Consider the following 24,289-nt stretch of genomic DNA (forward strand, 5'->3'; position numbering starts at 1 on the left):
TTTGAAATATTTGTCAAGCGAGGAGTTGTCAATACCAATCAAACCATCATAAGGCCTCAATTTCAATGCAATGTCCAAATCGATGTCCGGATCTAGGTAAAGACAAGTTGCTAAAGAATATAAAAATCTTTCACCATATTCTGAATACTCTTTTTTTACTTGCTGGTAATTCTCGTGAATGCTTTGCAAATCAACCGTTGCTATCGTTGTCATTGTGGAAAATGACTTCCAGAGAGTCACCTAATCCCCTTAATCATTTCCTGTCTGGGATAACTACCCTCACATGTTTATGGATTCAATGATAACCCCCTACCCTCACATGTTTAAGGATCGAATGATAACCCCCCCCCTCTCTCTCTATGCCCCTATTTCATACTACTCTTGTATGCGGCTCCTTCTGTTTTGGCAGTGATGATTTTTTTTGCATTTACACAGGGTTAAATATAGACTACTTTCAAGTATCCACACACACACACACACTAACACACACACACACACACACACACACGAGCCATCACACACCCCCAACAGTCATATACATTTATGGCATCTATGGCTATTTGTTCCGAGCATGAATGCGCAGGTTTTATGCTCGCCTTTCAAATATAGCATAAGATGCGTTGGAAATTTGTGGGTGGACGCACCTTAACGATTCCCCTTGTTTTGTTTATTAGACTGGGAATTGGCGCCACTTTTTCGCCATTATATAAATAGTGGTGATTAAAATAGAGACATAAACTTGTACTTTAATCAAAGAACAGAGTTTGGTATCTTTTCAGAGTAATTGAGTGCAAGTATTTCATCTCATTCAGAAAATTGCCTTTTATTATAACAACCAGATCTGATTAAAAACAACTACATGATCACTTTTGTCACTGGTATTGGTAGTAAATCTTCGAGATGCATTAAAAAGAGAGAATGGTGGGGGGATTTAATTTTTGATTACAAGTAAATAAGACAACACGTGCAGCCCTGTGCGTGACATTGTTATTTTCTAACATATTGATAGTTTTTAGTGAATATGGGTTGAGTTAGCAAATTATTACAAGAAAACCTTAATGAGGTTAGCACCAATTTCTGAATGTTTTTCGCATGACCTGGAGGTTCGATAATAAACTTTTTCCGATGACTGTTAAACGGCCATCATTGAACTCGACAGAACGCATTCCATCAATAAGAGGCAAGAAAATAGAACAAAAAAGAGTTAAAAAATCAATATCTGATGTCAAAAATTTAAAATATTCATTTTGTTTTCAGAGTTTGCAGTTGTATAGACCCGAGCATCTTAAAACACTCATCTCCCCGAGCCTCTAGGTCATGCCAAGAACAGTTAAGGACTGGTGCTAACCTTATCGAGGCTTTCGTTTTCTTGTAACAATTTGTTTCATCAACCCATATCCATCAAAAACTATTAGTATGTTAGAACTCAATATGTCACGCACAGGGCTGCACGAGTCGTGTTATTTACTTGTAATAAAAAAGTCCCATTGTATTCGCTGCCGGCAAATGAAGTAATGGTTAAGTGACTCTGCTTGAAGTCACTGAGAACTTCTGGTGTTTATCGAGAACCGCGAAGTGAATCCAGATATTAAGTCAGAATTTAAAAGTGACTTCTGCAGAGTCACTTAACCATGCTTAATACACGAAACGCTCACGTTTTAAAATGACAAAAGTAAACGAAATTCAACTTCTGGCTAAGTAGCAACTTCTGGCATTTTGACTTCTGGCACGGCAGACTTTCGGCATTTTAAAATGTGCACGTGAGTGTTTTAAAGCATATTCTTACTATGAACTTGGTGCATATGATAACTAGAAAACCTGAGCTAGAATGCTGATTGTGAATCTAGTAATTTTAGGACCAAATTAGGGAGCTCTATAGATTTAAAGCAAAATCTCGAAAGCAGTTAGATCTGTAAAACTCTTGGCGAAGTAGAAACAACCAATAAAAAAGGTTCATCCGTAAATAAGGAAAGAGAATATTAAATGCAATTATATATTTGTTCATTCCAAAACTTTAATTCTAACTGAAGGAAAAGGGTCATCGGGTGAAATTGAGAAAAACATTGTTTCTTAAACAAAATTGTCAGCATTGGTTTTTTGTAAACCAAATTGCCAAAATACTTGTTTTGTCAATATTTCTGAAGACTCGATTTGAACTCTAGAAAACATTAGAAACAGATTAAAAGAGACCTATGAGCACTACGAGTAAAGGGCTCAAGGAACAAAAAAAGAAAAAAGCTGAAGATCTTTTAAATATATGGTCTATTTTCTTCGCCAGTTTTTGCCAGTTTCTCAAATGAAAACTCAAAACACCTTTCATGCGTCTGTTCAATATGCAATAAGAAAAACACTTAACTAGTTTGATTTGCTATGAATTTCAGAATTAAAGCATGATAACAGATCTCCATAATTCACAGATCTTCAGTTTCGTTTTCTCGTGAATAAAAAGAACAACAAAAATTGGAAAAATAAAATTTAGAATAAAGATGTCGATAGATGAGATTTTACTCAAAGACGACAACAAAAAGCTACCCGGACCTAACGACAAGTCAATTTCAGTACTGGACAATTCTAAATCCAAGTCTTATTCAATACTAATTCAGAACTATGATCATGTTACTTTTTACACTTGGCAGTCTAAATCCAAGTCTGGGCTGAGACTTGGTAAGTCTAATCCAAGTTTGATTTAAGACTTGTTAATTCTAAATCCAAGTCTCGGCTAGCCGAGAAAACGTCAAAAATAGCCGGGAAACGTCAAAAATAGCCCAAAAAAATCAACAATAGCCGAAAAAAACGTCTAAAATAGCCGGGAAACGTCAAAAATAGCCGAAAAAAAAGGCAAAAATAGCCGAAAAAAACGTCGGTAAAACGTCAAAAGAAGCCGAGAAAAAAGTCAAAAATAGCCGAAAAAAAACGTCTAAAATACGAAACGTCAAAAAAAAAGCCGAAAAACGAGCTGATACTGCAGCACAACAAAGTTCATTTGGCCAGTACTTTGGTTGTTATGGCTCGAACGCTGGTCTTCCTCTGGGTCTCTCAAATTTGTAAAATTGTGCAGTGCATCAACATTTGGTCGAACGAGAGGACCTCGGCTTAGCTTGGGCACCATCACGGTGTTTCCCTTTTTAAGGACTTTTTCCCGAGTGATATCTGACATTTGACAAATCTGAAAAATTAAGAAATATCGATTTTGGCTAAAATTCGGCTGAAAATGGCTGAAAACGGCCCAGAAACAGCTGAAAACGGCCCAATTTGACCTTCCCGTGCCCCCTGCCATCAGTTGGCAACAATTGGAATGAGTTAGCACCAGTCGGCACCAGTTTTAAGCGGCCCCGAGGAAATGCCCAAAAATAAATGCAAAAATCGTGGCATGTTGCAAAATTTTTTCGAATTCGAAACTTTCAACTCTCCAAATTTTTTGAAAAGTTGGTTTTGACTTGGGAATCAAATTCCAAGTGTTATCCAAGTCTTGATTAAGACTTGCCATACTTGTAAGACTTGTATTTAGACTTGCCCAGTACTGGGAAACGAATAAGACTTGGAATTAGGAATGAACAGTACTGATATAGACTTGGAGTTCGGTCCGGGTTGTGATACCTGATGTATCTTTATTCATTAATTTGTTTGATGCAGTATATCTTATATGGTGCCCTAAATTTAGTTCATTTATTTGCCTTTCATATTTTGTTCAGTTCGCGTCTTGTGATCTGCTGTTAACTTTTTGCTTGGTTTCCCGCCCCGTGATCAGACATGTGTGATCACGCATTCACGTTGTTTACAAGTGCTTCATATTTCCTTAATCTTATTTCTCTTTTATTTTGCAATTCAAAATCATTTCATCAATTTCTTTTTTTGAATTCCGCTCCGCAAGTAAGCGCGAACAAATTGAATCAGGATTTCGCACCGCGAATCACTCACTAAGTAATAACTTCTACGCACACTCGCACCACGAATCACTACTCTAATAAAATAGAGTACGACACGGGTAGAGATAAATCGCAGGAAGTTACAAAATTTTTCAACTTCTACAGCTGTTGTACCGATTTGAAATCTCTTTTTGAAGCCTTCAAAATACTCAAAAACACTTTGTGATGCTTCGTACTTGCAGCAACGTTTTTTATTAATCTGAGATGAAAAATAAATTCCTCTAAGTTTAAATGATCTAGTTTTGTTTAGAATTTCAGCTTTCAAGCAAGCAAATGATGCTATTGGTGTTTGTTATAAACAATGGAGTTACATAGAAATGCCTAGAAACTATTGAAATCAAATTTAAGAAAAAAAGTTAAAAATTAGATTTTTGTCTACGCTGAAAAATTTAAGTTTATCATTAATATTTGTTAACAAATACAATTATATCAATAAACAAAGCCACTAGAATGATCATGAAACGGAACAAAGTCCCACAATTTACTTAATTACCTCTAAATTTTATTGTCATCACTAAATTTTATTGTCATAACTTTTATTTCTCTCTTCTATTTTCTCTTTCTTTTGATTTAGATGTAAATCTAAAAAGTGCAATTTATCTATATTTGCATTTTTTCAAAAAAAAATTCATTCCACAAACATTACAAATAATATAAGAGTGGCATACAATTCACACAGAACAAAAATCTTTATCGCTGCTCTACACCAGAGTTTGATATCTTTAGATTTGAGGGTGAACTCGAATCAGTCAAGTGGCTTCACGAAGGTAAACCAATTCGTAACGGAGTCGACTTCCGACAGTTTTCGCCTTTGGAGGGCCTGGTTTGTCTCACAATTAACGACGTCATGTACCCCGAGGACGGAGGAAACTACACTTGTGTTCTGACGGCCAAGAAGGGTGTACCCAGTGACGATATGTCGGATGAAGGGAGTGAAAATAGCATTACTGTCAGCTGCGACACCTTTTTGGATGTCAAGAAAGGTTAGTGCATAAAAGGTATCAAAAAATTAAAAGAATTTTTGCGCGTGACTGTTTTTTCGCTCGGCTATTTCTGACGTTTCCGTAAAAAGTAGGAAAAAGATGTTAGCAAAAATTTTGAACTCAAATTTCTGAGAAATACTTTAAAATCCACTCGACATTACAAGGTTGTCAAATTTCCCTTACAGTTTTTTTTGTATACAAATGAATATTCTATGGACCCGAACATCTAAAAACGCTCATCTCCCCGAGCCTTTAGGTCATGCCAAGAACAGTTATGGACTGGCGCTAACCTTATCGAGGCTTTCGTTTTCTTGTAACAATTTGTTACATCAACCCATATCCATCAAAAACTATTAGTATGTTAGAACTCAATATGTCACGCACAGGGCTGCACGAGTCGTGTTATTTACTTGTAATAAAAAAGTACCCTTGTATTCGCTGCCGGCAAATGAAGTAATGGTTAAGTGACTCTGCTTGAAGTCACTGAGAACTTCTGGTGTTTATCGAGAACCGCGAAGTGAAACCAGATATTAAGTCAGAATTTAAAAGTGACTTCTGCAGAGTCACTTAAACATGCTTAAAACACGAAACGCTCACGTTTTAAAATGACGAAAATCAATGAAATTCAACTTCTGGCTAAGTAGCAACTTCTGGCATTTTGACTTCTGGCACTGCAGATTTTCGGCATTTTAAAGTGTACACGTGAGTGTTTTAAAGCATATTCTAACTATGAACTTGGTGCATATGATAACTAGAAAACCTGAGCTAGAATGCTGATTGGGGAATCTATTAATTTTAGGACCAAATTAGGGAGCTCTATAGATTTAAAGCAAAATCTCGAAAGCAGTTAGATCTGTAAAACTCTTGGCGAAGTAGAAACAACCAATAAAAAAGGTTCATCCGTAAATAAGGAAAGAGAATATTAAATGCAATTACATATTTGTTCATTCCAAAACTTTAATTCTAACTGCAGGAAAAGGGTCATAGGGTGAAATTGAGAAAACATTGTTTCTTAAACAAATTTGTCAGCATTGGTATTTTTTAAACCAAATTGCCAAAATATTTGTTGTTTCAATATCTCTGAAGATTCAATTTGAACTCTAGAAAACATTGGAAGCAGATTAAAGAGATCTATGAACGCAACGAGTAAAGGGCTCAAGGAACAAAAAGAAAAAAGAAATCTAAAGATCTTTTAAATAGATGGTCTATTTGTTTTCGCCAGTTCTTACCAGTTTTTCAAATTAAATTTCAAAACATTTTTCCTGCTTCTGTCCAATATGCAAGAAGAAAAACACTTAACTAGTTTGAATTGCTATAAATTAAAGAATTAAAGCATGATAACAGATCTCCATAATTCACAGATCTTCAGTTTCGTTTTCTCGTGAATAAAAAGAACAACAAAAATTGAAAAGGTAAAATTTAAAGATGTCTATAGATGAGATTTTGCTCAAAGAAGACGAGAAAAGGCTAGAGATAAATCACCGGAAGTTACGAAATTTTTCAACTTCTACAGCTGTTGTGCCAATTTGAAATCTCTTTTCGAAGCCTTCAAGATACTCAAAAACACTTTGTGATGCTTCCTACTTGCAACAACGTTGCTTAATCTGAGATGAAAAATAAATTCCTCAAAGTTTAAATGATCTAGTTTTGATTAAAATTTCACTTTTCAAGCAAACAATGGATGCTTTTGGTGTTTGTTATATACAAATGGAGATAAATAGAAATGTCAACCATTGAAATAAAATTTAAGAAAAAAGTTCGATTTTTGTATGCGCTGAAAAATTGAAGTCCATCATTAAGGTTTGTTACCAATTACCATTACGTCAACAAGCAAAGCCACTGGAATGATCATGAAACCGAAAAAAGTCCCACAATCTACTTAATTACCCAAATTTTATTGTCATCACTAAATTTTATTGTCATAACTTTTATTTCTCTCTTTAATTTTCTCTTTCTTTTGATTTAGATGTAAATCTAAAAAGTGCAATTTATCTATATTTGCATTTTTTTCAGAAAAAATACTTTCCACAAACATTACAAATAATATAAGAGTGGCATACAATTCGCACCGAACAAAAATATTTATCGCTGCTCTACACCAGGGTGTGATATCTTTAGATTCGAGGGTGAACTCGAATCAGTCAAGTGGCTTCACGAAGGTAAACCAATTCGTAACGGAGTCGACTTCCGACAGTTTTCGCCTTTGGAGGGCCTGGTTTGTCTCACAATTAACGACGTCATGTACCCCGAGGACGGAGGAAACTACACTTGTGTTCTGACGGCCAAGAAGGGTGTACCCAGTGACGATATGTCGGATGAAGGGAGTGAAAATAGCATTACTGTCAGCTGCGACACCTTTTTGGATGTCAGGAAAGGTTAGTGCATAAAAGGTATCAAAAAATTAAAAGAATTTTTGCGCGTGACTGTTTTTTCGCTCGGCTATTTCTGACGTTTCCGTAAAAAGTAGGAAAAAGATGTTAGCAAAAATTTTGAACTCAAATTTCTGAGAAATACTTTAAAATCCACTCGACATTACAAAAGGTTGTCAAATTTCCCTTACAGTTTTTTTTGTATACAAATGAATTGTTCGTAAAGCGTATTAATTCTTTCAATCTTCCGCATTTTTTCTACAGTCATCTTGTCATTTTTCTACCGATGTCAAAGTTTTAATAAAAGTAACGGAGAAAAATTAGTGAACATGTAAAACAGCGTATTATTTTAAATTTCACTTATTTAGATGTAACTGGGCTTGAACAAAATGCTAGGAAAACTGGACCAGGTGGATTTTAAGTTAATAATTTTTTATTTATTTGGTGAACATACATTCAAACCAAAACAGACCATGCAAAAGCGCAATGCTTTTCAAGGGAGGCCTGGAAAACATAAATTTACAGCGAACAGAACATAAATAAATGCCTACAAGTTAATCGCGAATTGTTTTAATTGTTTTAGTGGGTACTACCGCCAAACTATTTCTAAAGAAATAAAAGATTTACTGGTCCACCTTACTTTTTAAGTTAGCACGGAATCAATGCTTGTAGGCTATTCGAATTGTAAAGAAAACCTCAATTAGACAAAATATAGCCTCACTATCGGGTCGTTGCCAACAAAAAATATTTCAATTAATTAGTACACAGAAGTCATGAGATGCAGTGCATACGCACATTACCGAGCCTCATTGTTCATTTTAAGGTCTAAAGGGTGCAGCGTACAGGCGACTTGACAAGCGGACTTCGTGCCTTGGTGGAGGTGGAAGTGTAAGCGTAGGCGGGTCTGTTAGTGGGAGAAGTGAGAGCCTGCTGAGTGTGCTACAGGGCAACATCAGTCCCACCCCGCCTGTGTTGTTGTCCACACCTGCCAACATTGTAGACGCGCTTGATGGGGACAATCTGTCACTCAGATGTAGAGTGCATGGTGAGTTGACTTCCCAGATCGAGTTGTGAGTGTTAAAAATCACCTCTAAATTGACAGCATTTCTTTTAAAAAAGTGCAGCATTCAATGCATTCACCGCTTAAAAAATCAAAGTTTGCTGAGGAAATTTTTCAAATTTCACCGCAATTCTTAATTTTTTCGAGGTGAGCCAAACTAAGCCAAATCAAGGTTCCATGAAAGAATTAAAGCCGAATGCTTTTTCGAATTCATTCGGCAATTTTAAATGAATTACCTCAATAATTCAAAGGCAATATTTTGAGAAAAAAGGTCAATAAAATGGCGTACCAAACGCTTATCCTTTTTCGCACCGTACGGACAGCACGTCCAATTAATGCGGCGATAACCTAATTTTGTAAGCCATCTTTAAATCTGTACATGAACAAGGCGGCTCGGTAATGTGCGATGGCACATAAGGTTCCGACCCCGCCCATCCACAATTTTGGCATAATTGTCTACCAAATGAGGAACAGATAGAAGAACCCAAAAATTATTTTTTGCGATTCCCAAAAAAGCCCAAGTCTTTTTCAAAAAATTCTGTATGAACGATAAGATAGCCTCCAAAGCAAATAACTCAGTTGAGTAAAAATTGATGCATTAGATTGTTGTAATATGTTAATATTAAGAAAGCGAGTCAAGACGAACAGCAAAATCAAACAACAACAACAAAAAACATTAATTACATCAAAACATTTATGTCCCTCTTAAAAACTAAATTTAATAACAAAGTCAACATACCGTCAGATAAACCCAAAATTAAACAAAAATAACTTATAAATCACCAGAAAACGTATGCGACCAGTCCAAAAAAGGTTTGGTAACAATTATACAAAAAAGAACAAAAACAGTAAAGTAAAAAAAATTAACTTATTTTTTTGAAACAGTTAACTTCAAAGTAATAAATACTATTAGGAATCAATTAATATTACCACAAATTTACGATTACCACTGCTTCTATAAAAGGGCATTAGGACCTGTCCTTATTCATTTTTTAAAGCGGCTAATAAGAACACCAAAGAACAAACAAAATTTCGAAACAAAATTACATGAAAGAGAACATAAGAGTAGGTAACAAGTAGACAAAAAAGCGAAGTGCTAAAGTATGTAATACTTTTAATTCTTTTTTCGAAACAAAATTACATTCAATGTCATGAAAGGCATTAATTACTAAATAAGCTATTTAAATAGGGTCGTTTATTCATGAAAAAGAAGCCCTCGAGACCTGTAATTATCCAGGATATTACTTGCATCTACAAAAAGAACGTCAAATATGACAAAAATCACATTAATTTACTTTTGTTTTCTGAAAAACCGGTGTCGAAGCCAGTAAGGTCATAACAAATTCTTTAAAACATTTTAGGACACCAATCCCTCTTATTCCCTTGACACCCATAATGTCATATTTAACCTGTAATTAACTAACGAGATTAGGTAACAAAAAGAAACATAAAAAGAACAAAATTGCAAAGTTAAAAAGTTTTTTTTTTTAATTTTGGAAAACGATTGTTTTCAAAGTCATGAAAGCCATCAGCTATCTACTAATATCAGAATATTGGTTCTTCTATTTTTCCATGAAAAGCCAATGAAAGCTATCACTATACAGGAAATTTCATACGACCGAAACGACAAAGTATAAATGACAGTTAGAGACAAAACTAAAAAATTCAATTGATTTCTTCAAGAAAGAGGCGTCGAGGCCGTTAAAACGATGATGTATATGTTTCAGGATTTTAATATGTTCAATTCTGCCTTATTCTGAATGCTAAAAAGGTGACATTAGAACCGTCAATAATGTGATGTGACAAAATTAGAAAACGTGAAAAACTGGCAAATATCAAAACAAACAAAAATCTGAAATCTTGTGGTATTAAAGCCAGAAAACAATAATTTCAGGCTTAAAACTGCAACCGAAAATTTAATGTTAAATCAGTAGAAAGAAGAAGCAGTCTTTCTTTGCTGACATTCAGCTGGAAGTTGGACAAATTAAGAAAAAAGTAGAGGAAAAGTTAATTAAGCCATTATTTATTGAAAAGTCAATTATTTTTAAAAAAAGAAACGACCATAAACTTTCAATTAAAAAACTAAATGCATTAGCTTGGAGCTGCTTAATAAGCGAATTGGTTGGACCTATCACTCCTGAGCTTTGATTTGATATGTTCTGTTCTTTATTATTCAAAAAAGTCTTTTTTTTTAAAAAAAAAGACCGGCTGATTACAACCCAATTTTTTGGATTGTAACAGTCCAAGAATGGCCCAAGCTAGTCCTGATAATACATATTGTCCGTTAAGTACAATTGATATTTGGAATGTTGTAGATATAGATAATTTGTTAGTTGAAAACTCAAAATAAATTAAATAAATTCTGCATTTTTGATAATCAACGAGTAAAGTTAGCAAAAAACGGCAAGGTTTTAACTACAGTGCACTCTCAGCGGACTCTGAAGTAGAAATAACCCCCCTCTGAGTCTACAAAGATTGTGTGAGTGTTGTTTGGGGGTGTCCTGTCGGCAAATTTAATCAAAGTGGACTAAATTAGCTTATTTCGTGTTTTTTTTTTGATGAAAAAGGCTAAATTTTGAAATGTTTATCCAGATTTTTTTGACCAAAAAAATGAAATCAGAACAATCAGCAATGCTTGTTCGTCTTCAAAAATAAAATCGACGACACTATTCTTAAAAATTATAACAAATTTTAGCAAAATTGACGAAAATTTAGGCAAAAATTCCGGAAAATGTGAATAAAAACAACGTGAATTCACTCTTCTTTTCTCAGAAGTTTAAACCTCGATAACTCTCTGTAGAAAACGAAAATTAAAAAAATCTTTTTATTTCCATATTCTACGCTGGACGAGCTTTCTAATGATACCAGTCTCAACTCTCTACGATGAATATATCGAGCGGCGAAAATTCACGGAACAAAAAAAACCCATTTGAGTATATAGTTCCTCCCCCCTCAAGAAGGTCGGAACAAAAAAACTGAGTTTGAAACATCAGGTTGAAAAGAGTTTTACATTAAAGAAGATCATAATATTGATATTGATTAGCAAAAAAATTCCTGATAAATTATTATAAAAAAGCCGACTCTTCCAAGTCTATGCGTAGAACAGAATGCTCCCAAAATGCGTCTCAAAATTACTCTAAAAAGTTTAAAGGTCTGAGAGGAAAAACTCATTTCAAATCCAAAAACAATTTGCAGAACTTCAATTCTTCACAGCAACTTTTTATAATGTAAAATTTTCTATAATGCGCAAGATTTTTTACAATGTAAAAAATCTGCTAAAATTTTCATTGACACATTTACATTTTCATGATACATTTTACTACCCGTAAATCACTTCTTTTGTTTTCATTTATTTTGCTACATTAAAGAAAATTGATGCTCAATCAGAATAATAAATCACAAATTAAAAGTGTTGTGAACTATCGCATTTTGATCTGTTTATTACTATCTCTTTTATTATCAAAATGATATTTACTGCAAATTTCTAGTCCACTAAACGGCTTCCATTTTGAAAATTAGCACTACTTCAATTGCTTAAGAACAAATCGAAGCCAACAAAATCTTATTCGTCAGTGTTGTCTTCCTCTAGTGCTCAAGAAGTTCTGTTTTTTGTTGTTTTATTTTTTGATTTGTTGTGTACAATTTTAATAGAGTCAAATTAGTGAAAAACGGGTAGAAACGGATAGCTGCGTTCCACTAGTTTATAAATTTTTCATTCAAAAATTCAAAAAGCGAATCTCCGAAAAAATTGTGATTTTCAAAAGTATTGATTTTCAAATTGGGGTACATCAAAACTCTATCAAACTGCCAAAATTTGATTTCCAAAATTAACTACTATGAAAAAGAGAAAGAACAACAAAGAGCGACAAAATAGTTTATTTCTTGTTTTTCGAATTCTTTTCAGCAATAATCAGCTTGTTATTTAACACAATTTTTATAATTCAACATAATTATTATCAAAATAATTTCATTTAAGCTTAAAAATTTACTCTCATCCTACCTCGAAATAAGACTCTTGCGTTTCCCTGTTCTTATCTTCCCTCAAATTCAAACTGGTCTTCTCTCTTGCGTTGAAAAAATTGTTCTTTTTAAAAAAAAAATCAAAATTCATCTCACAAAATTACGTTTTCTTCTCTACGATGCGTACACAAAAAATTAGACGTGATTGATGAAAAACCTGCTTTGCATATATATTCGACCTTTTCGAAAAATTTGCGGCAACAATTAAAATTGAAGTTATTTATAAAAAATGAAAAAGTAACTTTGCATAGTTGTTTGTCATAATACTGATTACATTCTATGCGAAATATTCGAAATTGCAGTTAAAACTAATTAAACAAAAACAACCAATGCCTAACAAAAGAAAAATTGCACATAATTATCAGTGAAATGCGTTTTTCTGTCCTTTCATTTAAAAATTTCAAAGGCTTCCATTTTTTAAGAAACGAAATGAATTTACGATGACCCATTTTAGCTTGTACTCAGAATTTCAAATGTTCTCAGAATTTCAAATTTTCAAACCTGAAGCAAAAAGACATTGACTCGCGTTCCCTGGCTTTTTAAAAACTTCTATCATTTTTCAGATGTCAAAAAAGTTTTTGGGAATCGAAGTGAAAATTATGAAAGCAATAACCTATCTGCATATTAACTTTTTTTCTTACCACTTACCAAAGTTAGAAAATCTTCTCTTAACATTTGCTCCGCCATTTCAAAAGTGGACTATTATTCCAGCTCCTTGAACGCTACAACTACTACCAGTTTTCGCTAGAAAAGCTGATTCCTTCTAGCGATATTATACGCTACAGTAAATGTTATATTAGTAGTTATTGTATGTTGTAACTCCATTATTTTAAAACAATTTAACATGACCGACTAGCATCGGGCGAATTGCTCTCAAACGACCGGCTGACTTCGTCACTAAGCTAGCCACGATTAAGTGAGGCTAGTTTTAGCTTAATTGAAGGGGCGTAAGTGAGCGCAGCGGGGGGGGGGGTGCACCGGGGGCTGATGGGGTGGCAACAGTGGGGGGGGGGGTCAATCTCTAAGAACCGCCCTTCGCACCATAAGTATAAGGGTATAAGGTCTCCAAAACAGATTCTGTGAATCGCATACTTGAAGACTAGTGAGCTGAAAGGCTCTAAGAGCACTTAATGCGCGCTGGGCGCCACCTGTTTATCCGGTTTTTGAGGACGAAAAGTCAAATGCGTCAGACGAAAAATTGGTCAAGCAAAAAAATCGCATAAAAAAGACCGACATGACTAATATAATTGCTACAAACTTCGTTTGAGAGCAATTAAAAAATGAATGTCGTAAAAATCCAATCCAATAAACTTATCACGACGATAGAAGTGATTTTGAAATTGATAATTTATAATATTTTTCAAATTAGGTTTATAATTCTACTCTTGCAAATTTCCATGACAGGTATTGATAATGTTTATTAATTTAGGCAATTCCGGCCAGAAAACCGAGCCACAATTACCTCAATCGTCATTGCCAGCAATTCTATCACCCCAACATCTGGAAACGTTCAATCTTTCGCGTGAACCACACACATCTTATGCTGCTCCCTTAGACAACCCTCAACCCTTACAGAATAACAGCAGAAAAGACAATCGCTTTGACAGCTTGCTACCATTTGCAACAGTCAGAATTAGCAGAAGCAGCGAATCACCGTTATTCAGAAATGACCTTAGTTTCACAATGACTAAAGAGTTTCATACTGATTACGCAACAGAACCACGCAAACCAAAACGAGAGCTTCAGAAGTCCCAATCTTTGAATGCCTATGATCTATCCCCGACGCGACCTAGTTTGAAACAACCGAAATCACCGATCAGAACCGATTTTCACGGTCTACCTTTCGGTAAAGTTTCAATAGAGAAAAAGACGCAACTAAACGAAGCAACTAAATTTGCGATTGAGATAGGAAGTTCGTCGAATTCTGATCAGAGCCTGAACAAAGAAAAGGCGAAGGAAGCAACAGAGAATGTGAATGGTTACGCTGATATACAGAGTCCTACATACTCAAGGACATCAAGCGTCTCAATGAAAACATCCAGTTCATCTAGTATTAGTTTCGGTCAAGTAAAGTCATCACTTAGTAGCAAATCAGAAAAATATAAACGGTCAAAACCACTTAATTCGCTCACCCACTCACGTTCGACGAATAACAGCCGAAAAGACGAAATTATTAATTTTCTTCAAAGTCTGCCGGAATCTGCGTTCACTTGTGGAAGTTTGGGCAAAATTGACATTTCTATGATAAAAGATGAGTTAAAAAACAACTCATTGACCGAATGTTCCGTTATACCGAAAGTAGATTCGGACAACTCTACGTCTCACGTCAAAAACAGCAATTCAATTCCATTGGAAATAGAGAACACAATTCTTGATCCCGAAGCAGGTGCTTCAAATCAACCTCAAACCGATTATTCTTCTGCTGTTCCTCCGATTACAAACTTCGACAAACCCACAAACAAAACCGTTGCCGAGGAGGGCATCTCAAACCCCATTGTTTTATCACCAGAAATGACCTCAAAAAACGTCACAGTAGAGTCAAGTTTAGGTGAGAGCCAAATGGAGCCAACCATTTCAGAGGCAAAAGATTCCGACGCAGCGAAGAATCTTCAATCAGACTTAGAAAAACGTGCCGTTTGTTCGAACCCAGCACCGACTGAGCCCGTAACAACTAATGACGTCAACCTAACTTCGAACTCTGAAACAGCATTAGACATGACCCAGGAACCTGATTCTCATGCTGTGAACGATTCTATGGCTTTACACCAAAAACCGAGTACCTCTACAACCGATATCACAGAAGCCCATAACGATAACGCATCACTAGATACTACGGAGCAGCAATCGAAGATACAATCCGTCAACGAAAGCACGCCAGTTCCAACTGAAAATAAAACATCTCCTAAAGTTGTTCAGAAGAGAGCCAAATCAGCAGGTAAATTTCCCATATTTTCAGCAATTGGACGTACGAAGAGCGAGAATCCGAAAAATAACAACGCCCAAATTTCGACTACGGCAACCAACAAAACCACAGAACCACAACCTTCCCTTTTGCAAAAACCATCACCAAAGCTAAAACCAAAAATAGCTAAAATTGGGGTGAACAACAATGAGAAATTGTCACAAAAAGACTTGAGTTCCCAAAATGTAAAAGCATCGGTTCCAACCACTGGAGTACCCAATTCTACGCTACAGCAATGGCGAAACAATTCAAATGTTGACGTTTCATCATCAAATCAATCAGCTAACACTTCTACACCTCAACTCACTCGTCGAAGAGCACCTGGATCGAAACTCGTGAACAAACCCCAAATATCAAATGCTTAACCATTACTAATGGTCTCAATTGAAAATGTTCATTAGCCACAAAACTTTAACGTAAAAACTTCTACACATACAATCGCTTTTACACATTCTGGACACATTGCTAATTTCCACAATCAATTATTCAAACAAGTACATTCTTGTCATTTAAGGGAACTAGCTTCAAATAGAACAAACTGCTCATAGTACATGGATAGTTAAGGGGAGGAAACAATTCAGAAATGCATATTATCATTCAATTACTTAAAAGTAATACAAATACACAGAAGATGAAAGATATCTTAACGTCCCACAAAATTTGTCGAATCTGTTCTCCGCCAATGTCCTGTCCGTTTTTTTTTCATTTTTAAAAGTTTTCATCGATGCAATTATTTCGAAACAGTAACAATCCTTAAATTTTATGGGACATTGGAGCTCTTTGAAATAAATACATCAGAATAAGGCACTTAAATATAGGCTGGTAAAGCAATGTCATAAGGACTCACTAACACTGGCTACAGAAGCCAAGTCACAAACTAGCAGAAATTGTAAATTCATGAGATAAAAACGAAGCAATAGAGAATCGAGTCTCGGAAGTTCACTATCAAACAGTTCATTACAAGTGTCAATTATCAAGCGAAGTGGAACTCTGAAGTGGCTTTTTTTCTGGACTATTTCCGATTGAGCACTCTTGAAGTTTTGCCGTTAGGTCTTGCTCAACGTTTGCAGAGCCCTGTTCTTGTACTGCGTTTTCTTCAGCTTTCATCTGCAGATTAATTGCGTTTTGCATTTTCTTTTGTGGTGTTCGCCATTTGACGCATTTAAAGGCCGGTTTTGCGTGGTCAGCAGAAGAGACAACTTCTGATTTTTGCTTTGGCTCCAAGAGCCAACTGTAGCCGTACTTGTCAAGAAACTCGTTAAATTCTGGTTGACAATAATCCTCCAAAAGCGTCTCAGCAATCTTCGCACAGTTCTTAGCATCATCCATGCCGCTGTGAGGCCGACCTTCAAATTTCATACCAAGAGCTTCTAGCATAGCAGCAATGTCGGGTAGTTTAGGGTAATATTTTAGTTTGTAATAATTGGTAAACGTCTTACGAATATTGATCCATCTGGATGCCCAGTAAGGAACACATATGTGGTCAATCATGCATTGTTGAACCAGGAACCTTGCAATGTCCCAAGGACCATCGGTAACGACTGCAAAATGAACTCCAGGTTCAAACAGACCTTGCTTTTCCATCCACTCATGCGCTTTCTCAAAAACGGTAACAAAATTGTCAGCCTGATCAACTTGACTCTGCGTAATTCCAGTTAACTGCATGCAGAAGTCACTTAATACTGGATTGATTTTAGGACGTACGTATTGGTGGAAAACATTAAGAGGCTTTCTATCGGCGCAATCGAACAAAACAATTGGGAACTCAATTATTTCGTGGAGGAATCCCGCAGGATTCACCTCCATACAGGTCGCTTCAAAGTCGATAAAAAGCAGATAATCCAGAGGTCGCCTTCCCGGTGATCGTTTGTTGACACCGGCAATTTCTTGCTTTTTATCTCGGACGTAACTTTTCAGTCGTTTCTGTCTAACGCCGAAACATCCAGTACATGTCAGGTTGAAGGCCTTTAGGGCATCATCGAGCTGCTCAGAGTCCAGCCTGTTGATTTCTCCGTTTAGAATGGCCAGTTCGTGATATATTGGGTCGCTAAAATCGCTTTTAGGTTTGTCTTCAATAAACTCAGCTAAAACCATTTCTGAAAAGCCGTAAGGTAAATAAGCTAAACAAATAAATATCACTAAACACCCCAGATTACACCAATGATGGGCGAATTAGTCTGAAACAATTCACTAGGGGGTTGATTTTGATGGGGTGGTTGGGGCGGGGTCTAAAAGACCTTATAAAATAGTCCCCACACTGTGATTTTATACCTCAGCATTATCGTTGAACCGCACACTTACGATTAGTAAGGCCCTCAGAACTGTTAACTTTAAACGTTGTTTTTACAAGAAAAATCACATTGGTCTGAATGAAACAGCCGTGCAAAAAAAAATTGCACAAAGCAAGTCAATGTGATTTTAAAAAAATTGTTATGCACAGCGAGATAATAAGTAAACACAATGGTATCTAAATTTTAAAAATTTGCATCACCTATTGCTATTTTTATTCAAAAGTTCCAAATTTATTTCGGCCAGTTTTGGCCAATCGAGCCAAATTTGCCCAATCGACACGTGTTAGTAGTAATAATAAAATGCTCAGTTCCTGTTTAGGGATATACGCATAAAAACTAAAACAATCACAAATTTACAAAAAAAATAAATGCAAAGAAAAACCGCTTACGACCAGCAAAAATGGCAAGAACATTTTACACAAGAAGAACACGAGTTTTCAACGTCAAACGATTCAAGTCTTCTAAAAATATTTATCCGAAATTGGAATTTTTCAAGCTTTATTCGGGACACTAGGGAGGGGTTCCTGTGGAGATCAATATTGCAAAATTAATAAAACGAGTGAACATATAGTTTGCGTATCACTTCAATTCATTTCATTTTTTCAAAAAAGTAATTCTTTCCCCGCTTTTGCAATACACTGATTGATATGTTTGTTCCATATCAGATTTTTACGAAAAAATATTCCCAAGTCCACGATGGAGTCTACGTGTGGGAGGAGTGACCAATCGAGATAGCATCTATAGGTGTGAAAACCTAATCCATAAACTGTGTGTAAACCTGCTACCGAGCAGATTCTCAAAATCTCTGAGTGCCGCTTGATTGAGACGCGGTGAACATTTTGAGGTCGTCACAATACAAATAAGATTTACAGAGCTCGATTGAGTCTCTTATATAATTAATGAACAAGATAAAAAAAAACATTAATTTTGTTTGAGACAGCATTATGAACTTTAATTTTCTGCGATCTCAATAATGTGTGACCTTGTCCACGGTTTTTTGGACGTCACAATATGCCGCCTAACGATCTGAACGCTAATCTCTGCTGCCATAAATCCCTTCAAATTAAAAAACAATTCGTCAAGAAAGCATGTTTTTGCCTCTTTAATTGATATACCAACCGAGCTTGAAAGGTTAAAGATGAGCCGTTCAGAAAAGATTGAAACGTTGGGTAGGTCTAATTGAGTCGGTGATTGGTTATGTCTTGCACTGAACCCCTTTTGTGCAATTAATTAATATATGAGGTTTTCCACACGATGCCACACAAGAGATCTCAAAGTGTTAAGGTTGCCAGTGAGTGAGCAGTTTCTGATAAAAGCTGTTTCTGATAGAAGTTAAAGTCAGAAAAACTTAAAAATAAAGACCCTGCTCATAGATGACCAAGGAGCAACCAATCATGACATGCTACCCAAAGATTGAGTTTTTTTTCGTGAGGATGTTATCTGTCTTGAACACACTGCTGAAAAACAAATTGAACAGCTGAGATCTCTCAAAGCTGCTACCGGTTTTGGGATCACCGTAAAACATGTTGCATGGATTAGTTGAACCCGACTTAAGGGAGCGCAGGAACTGAAATCAGTGTCTTCATTTAGAAATTAGTGTCTTTATTTAGAAATCAGCACAGGAACTGAAATCAGTGTCGATCAAATTTAGAGTTTATCTATCTCAATTGATGACTTCACGTCTATGGTGATTTTGCTTTCGCAGGTGCGGTATAAGCCAAAATAAATTTGAAAGCTTGTGCGAAATTGTTTTCCGTCGGTCGTAGGCAAGCTCGTCCGTCTTAGGCATAATATTTCCAGAAGAAAGCCCCATTTGGAAGCCAATTGTTTTGTGATCACTAAAGCTTGTGTCCAAAATACGAAATGGAAGATTACCTGCATGATATTAGATCAATTGTATTATTACTTTTATGGGAACATTAATCATTAATAAGCTCAAAAAAATTGCGTTCAAATGATTTTTGACAAATTAGCATCAACCTATCGATTCTACGAAAGTAAAAGCCCCGAGAGTTACGCAGAGAGATTTAAAAAAATGGCGTCCTTGAAAAGCTTTTGAAGAAGCGAAGGGATTGTAACTATACCTCATTGGGGGAGGGGACATGGGGGGGAGGGTCACAAGTGAAAAGACTATTTTTCGGGAGAGGGTACCACAACTTCCTGGGAGCACAAACAGAGTAATGTGTGATGTATGAATAGATGAAAATTATAGACCCGGAATGTTCTAATGGCGTGAAACAGAGTAAAAAAACGCAATTTGGCGAGCAAAAAAAATACAGAACTAAATGACGCAAAGAAGCCTTCGACGATTCCCATGGTTGCAACAAGGACTAAATTGACCAACTGACAAAAATGACACTTACTGCAATTTCAATTGTATATCGTAGTTATAGACGCGCTCATCAGTCTCAATGAAATGTGAAAGGGATTAGTAGAATTAGCACAAAACACTAGACTTGACCGCAAGGATTAATTGAAACAATGTTCTAATACTGGGTTAACAAAAATGGCCTTCATGAGTTTAAGCATTTTCTGTTGTTGTTTCCGTTTTTAAATGCTAGATGTGTTCTTTTTAGGCTGTTTTTCTGTAAAACACACACTTAACAGAATGAACGAAGAAGACTTTACCCAACTTGGTTGAAAAATTGTTGGAGACAAGTTAAAAAATGGAAAAAATTGCAGAATACGACAAATCAAGTGCTGCTCGTGATATCAAAATTTTTATACACAAAACTATAATAACATCTTTTGAATAAATGAAATCGCTGATCGAGGGAAAAGAAAAAATATTATTATAATCTTTTTAAAAAAAGGGGTATGACCAACCAAAGGATGGAACAGTGAGTCCCCCTTTTGAAACATCACAGCAGGGCATTTAAATTTTACCACAAAAACACATCTTGCACTAAATCTACATCATTATGCTAGGCTCTAGCATCCACTTCCGAAGGTTGAATTAAAACTAAACTAATTAAGAGTGTAACTTTTCCGCGTAAACAAAACAATGTTATTGTTATTATCATCCTCAGTTACACGTTTAGTTCAACGCAGCTTCAAACACAGACAAACGCAGCTTAAAACTTTTTCTTAGTTTCAACAACTAGTTGTCTTCTTTTTTTAAAAGTTTTCTATTGCGTCGTGATATTTGCAGTTTTCCTTGGCTTCCTTTGGCCAACGGGATAAAGTTTTCATATCGAATAAATTTCTACCGAATCTATACCGACACAAGTCGTTTGCTCTAATATCAAATCGAGCATTGTCATCAGATTAGTCGTTAGCAGATGTTTTAAAGAAGCATTTATATTCTACCATCTAAAGCGACGGCTCAACTTCGATGTCAGAGCAAATGTCATCCATTATCTTCGCTAACTTTTCTTTATTTTTGCTGTACCGTTTGTGGGTATAGCCCCTTTGCAAAGCAAAAAGCATGCGTTATTGTAAACTATTTTACAAAAAGACATCGATAGTTGTCTGTTTGGTATATGATAGTACTGTATGCAAAAACCGTCGCGGTACACTGATTTTGTCAATGTAGAGCTGAGGCGTTTCAATGGCGAGGCTGTGAGTCAGATCAAGGCTCTCTTTTTTATGCCCAGCCAACAAAGCGCCGTTTGTTTTTCCAGTAACGTGCGAAGAATACAATTTTTTCGATATTCCATGTTCTTAATTTAAGCTCTGCGTTCGTCTCGCGTAGTCCCATCCAGTATGTTCTGAACATTCATGAGATCATCATTTTCAGGAGGGTCGAAAATAGACAGCTTTGAAGCGTAGTCAATGTCTTATTCCGTTTACACCATTTTGTTGATTACACCCTCCTGTGTCAGTAGGAAAAACAACGGACGAGCGTCACTGGTGACGTTCGAGTCGAAGATTGATGGCTACAACATTTTTCGAATTTTATTTTTTGGAGTCGAAGAAACCGTTCTCAGTCAAGGGACAATGGGAGTGTGGCTATGCCGTACATTGCCATGGAAATAGAGTTGCCCATAGTTTGCCACAATGGGACTGCAAGCAGTTGCCAGCTACAAACAGGTCAGGTGGGGCCATGTATGAAATTTGAGCGTCAAAGAATAAATCAAAGCAAATTTTTCAAATTTTTTTCAAGAGCTCACTGTTGACTGAGACAATTATTTTTTTTGGCCTCTATTAGCAGTATTTTTTCGTTTTTGCGAACATTATAAGCATACCGCATTGAAATTGTGTCAATTTCAATGCGACACTTTTTTCCTAGTCAGAGCTGGCTTTTGCCACAGAGAAACCGCAGCTCATTCTCTGTGTCAATTTTGGCTATCTTCTAGTTTTTCAGTGCCAAATTTTTTCCAATGCCCTTTGGTCTGACACCAGAGTTTTTGTTGAGTGATATGAAGCGTTGAATGTAGCAAACTGTGTATCAAGAATTTTGTCTGTGCTAACCTGACGGCAACATTGGATATTGGTGTTGCAAAATAGACTACATTTTTTTGAAGCAAGTCAGAATTCGTCTCCATTCGTTTGCGTCTAAATCTGAAGTGCCTCGGTTGCCGTGGTTTTTGATGACTACTTTCCTAATTAGCGTTGTTCTGATGTTTTTAACCATAAATGGTGTAATATGTAATCTAATTGAGTGCCTGGATGGACAGCAAAAAAGTTTGGATTCGCTTGAGAGGGTTATGGATGTTTTTCACGGTGTATTTCAAGTATTTTTCCATTGATTATATACTTCGGTGAGTGGAGTTCTGAAGAGAGCTCTCCTGTTAAAAATTTTATTTGAGCTAGACGTCTTTCCCGTGACTTGTCGAATTGTTTAAGTTCATCCTGTTGTTTTCAGAGCTTCTTTTGCGGGGCTTTGGTTTAAAGACAAAATTCCGTCGAGCTGACTTTTAAACCACTTTTGAAACCGCCTAGCTAAGTTTGGCCATAAGCTTGTCGCATACAATTCTCACGCATGGAAAAGATAAATGGGAAAAAAATTCTGAGATCTTAAATGATAAGCCGGCAATATTTGTTTTTTCGGTGATGGGTTTCAAAACTTTCAATACACAAACTTTTGCCCTGCTTCCATTTTTGTGAGCACCAGGAAATTATCTCTCCATTGACAAAATTTTTCTTTATATTTGCTCAATCCTTCCTCAATAATGCCGAAGAAATCCCAAATGTTATTGAATAGGGTTTCGTTGCACGGCAAGGCGTTTTACGGGTCGGAGACTGTTGCACTTCCGGATGTTTCAATAAGATCCGCACCGATGTTGTTTGCAAACGAATAAACTTTTGTTCAGTTCTGTTCTGCTTGAGGGTCAGTTGAGTGATGCTGTGGATGACACCGTGGACAACGGATTTAGGGAGGGCGGTCAACCGTACGCTTCATGCTCCTACAGCTTACGTGAACCCATCCACAAGAGGCGCCTCGTATACCGCTGTGACGAAGCTGCTTCCGGCATGCACTACAGTCTGTTTGATCTTCCAATTGTGCAAAGTCAGACTCGTATACTAAAAAACTTTACTTGAGGGAAACCATGGTTTAGAACGGCATAGACTAAAACTTCGTGCAAAATTCTGATTAAAAATATATGAGAGATGAACACCATTCTTACAAAAAAATTTGATGATATAATTCTAATGAAAATTTATACGAATAACAGCGGTAAGAAAACAGAAATATAATAAAGCAGAAATAAAGATGTTTAGCTTGTTGATATGTGGGGTTGTTTACTAGACAAAACAGTATGGGGAACAATAAAATTTGTCGAGTTAAACTTGATATGTATACGAAATCCCTGTCGGAATATAAAAACACTGCCTGAAGACAGTGAAACCATTGATAAATCTCTTTGATCATTAAAAGCTGCTGTAACAACAGCAATTTTGAGCTTTTGAAAAGGATATTGCGAGAGAACGTTCAAAGCTCTGGGATCAAGCTATGGGAGTTTCCTAGAAAAGCTCAAATTTCTCAGACCACATTGGCATTCATTTTGACTTCAAGTGTTTCAAATTCTCCCAAACTCATAGCGAGCAGAAAACGAAAACTGAAAACAAAGTAAACTGAATTTGGTGACTGCTAATTTGGTTTTTAAAACGAAAGAAGCTTGATTTTTGCAAAACTACAGCCTGTTGTTGAGTTTTCTAGTCCTTTAGTGTTTTCAGCCAACATCAAGGAAATTGTGCCAACTGTATCAAGATTATTATTGACATGAAATTGTTTTATCACAACAATTATGATATATTGTCGCAACAATTGGGCATACAATAACAAATAGGCTCGCTATACAATAAAAAAGAACAAAAGAATTAGCAAATGCAGGCAGGATTTTAAAAAAATGTACGTAGTTTTTTCTAACCGGACAGCTTTTCTAACGCAAGAAATATCTACATTTGTTTCCTGAAAACTCATAATACTCTGCTGTAAACAATTCGTTGACAAGCCAGGACAATCTGTAAAGCTTGAGAGTTAGACTTTCTTTTAAACAAAAGAGACACGTTTCTCTAACTGTAAAACCAGTTTTATTCTTCGTAATTGACTGAGCAAGTTTTTATAATTAAAAGAAATTGACGCAAGAGGACTAGACAAGTCTTTTATGAGAATGGCAGATGAAACAAAAGAACCTGATAAAAACCAAAAAAAAAACAAACAAAAACCGCAAAAACTTTGAAAGTCATTATGACGTGGCGGAATAGAAAGTGTGATAAATCAATCATAATATT

The 24,289-nt window shown here is 35.9% G+C and overlaps 1 pseudogene; it reads right to left on the bottom strand.

Moving 5' to 3' along the window:
* Positions 1-16,138: 16,138 nt before the first annotated feature.
* On the bottom strand, positions 16,139-17,445 carry LOC142338364 (3'-5' exoribonuclease 1 pseudogene; annotated as a pseudogene).
* Between the last annotated feature and the right edge of the window lie 6,844 nt (positions 17,446-24,289).

Source organism: Convolutriloba macropyga, chromosome 4 (assembly GCF_964194025.1).
Source record: "Convolutriloba macropyga chromosome 4, txConMacr16.3, whole genome shotgun sequence".
Lineage (NCBI taxonomy): Eukaryota > Metazoa > Xenacoelomorpha > Acoela > Convolutidae > Convolutriloba > Convolutriloba macropyga.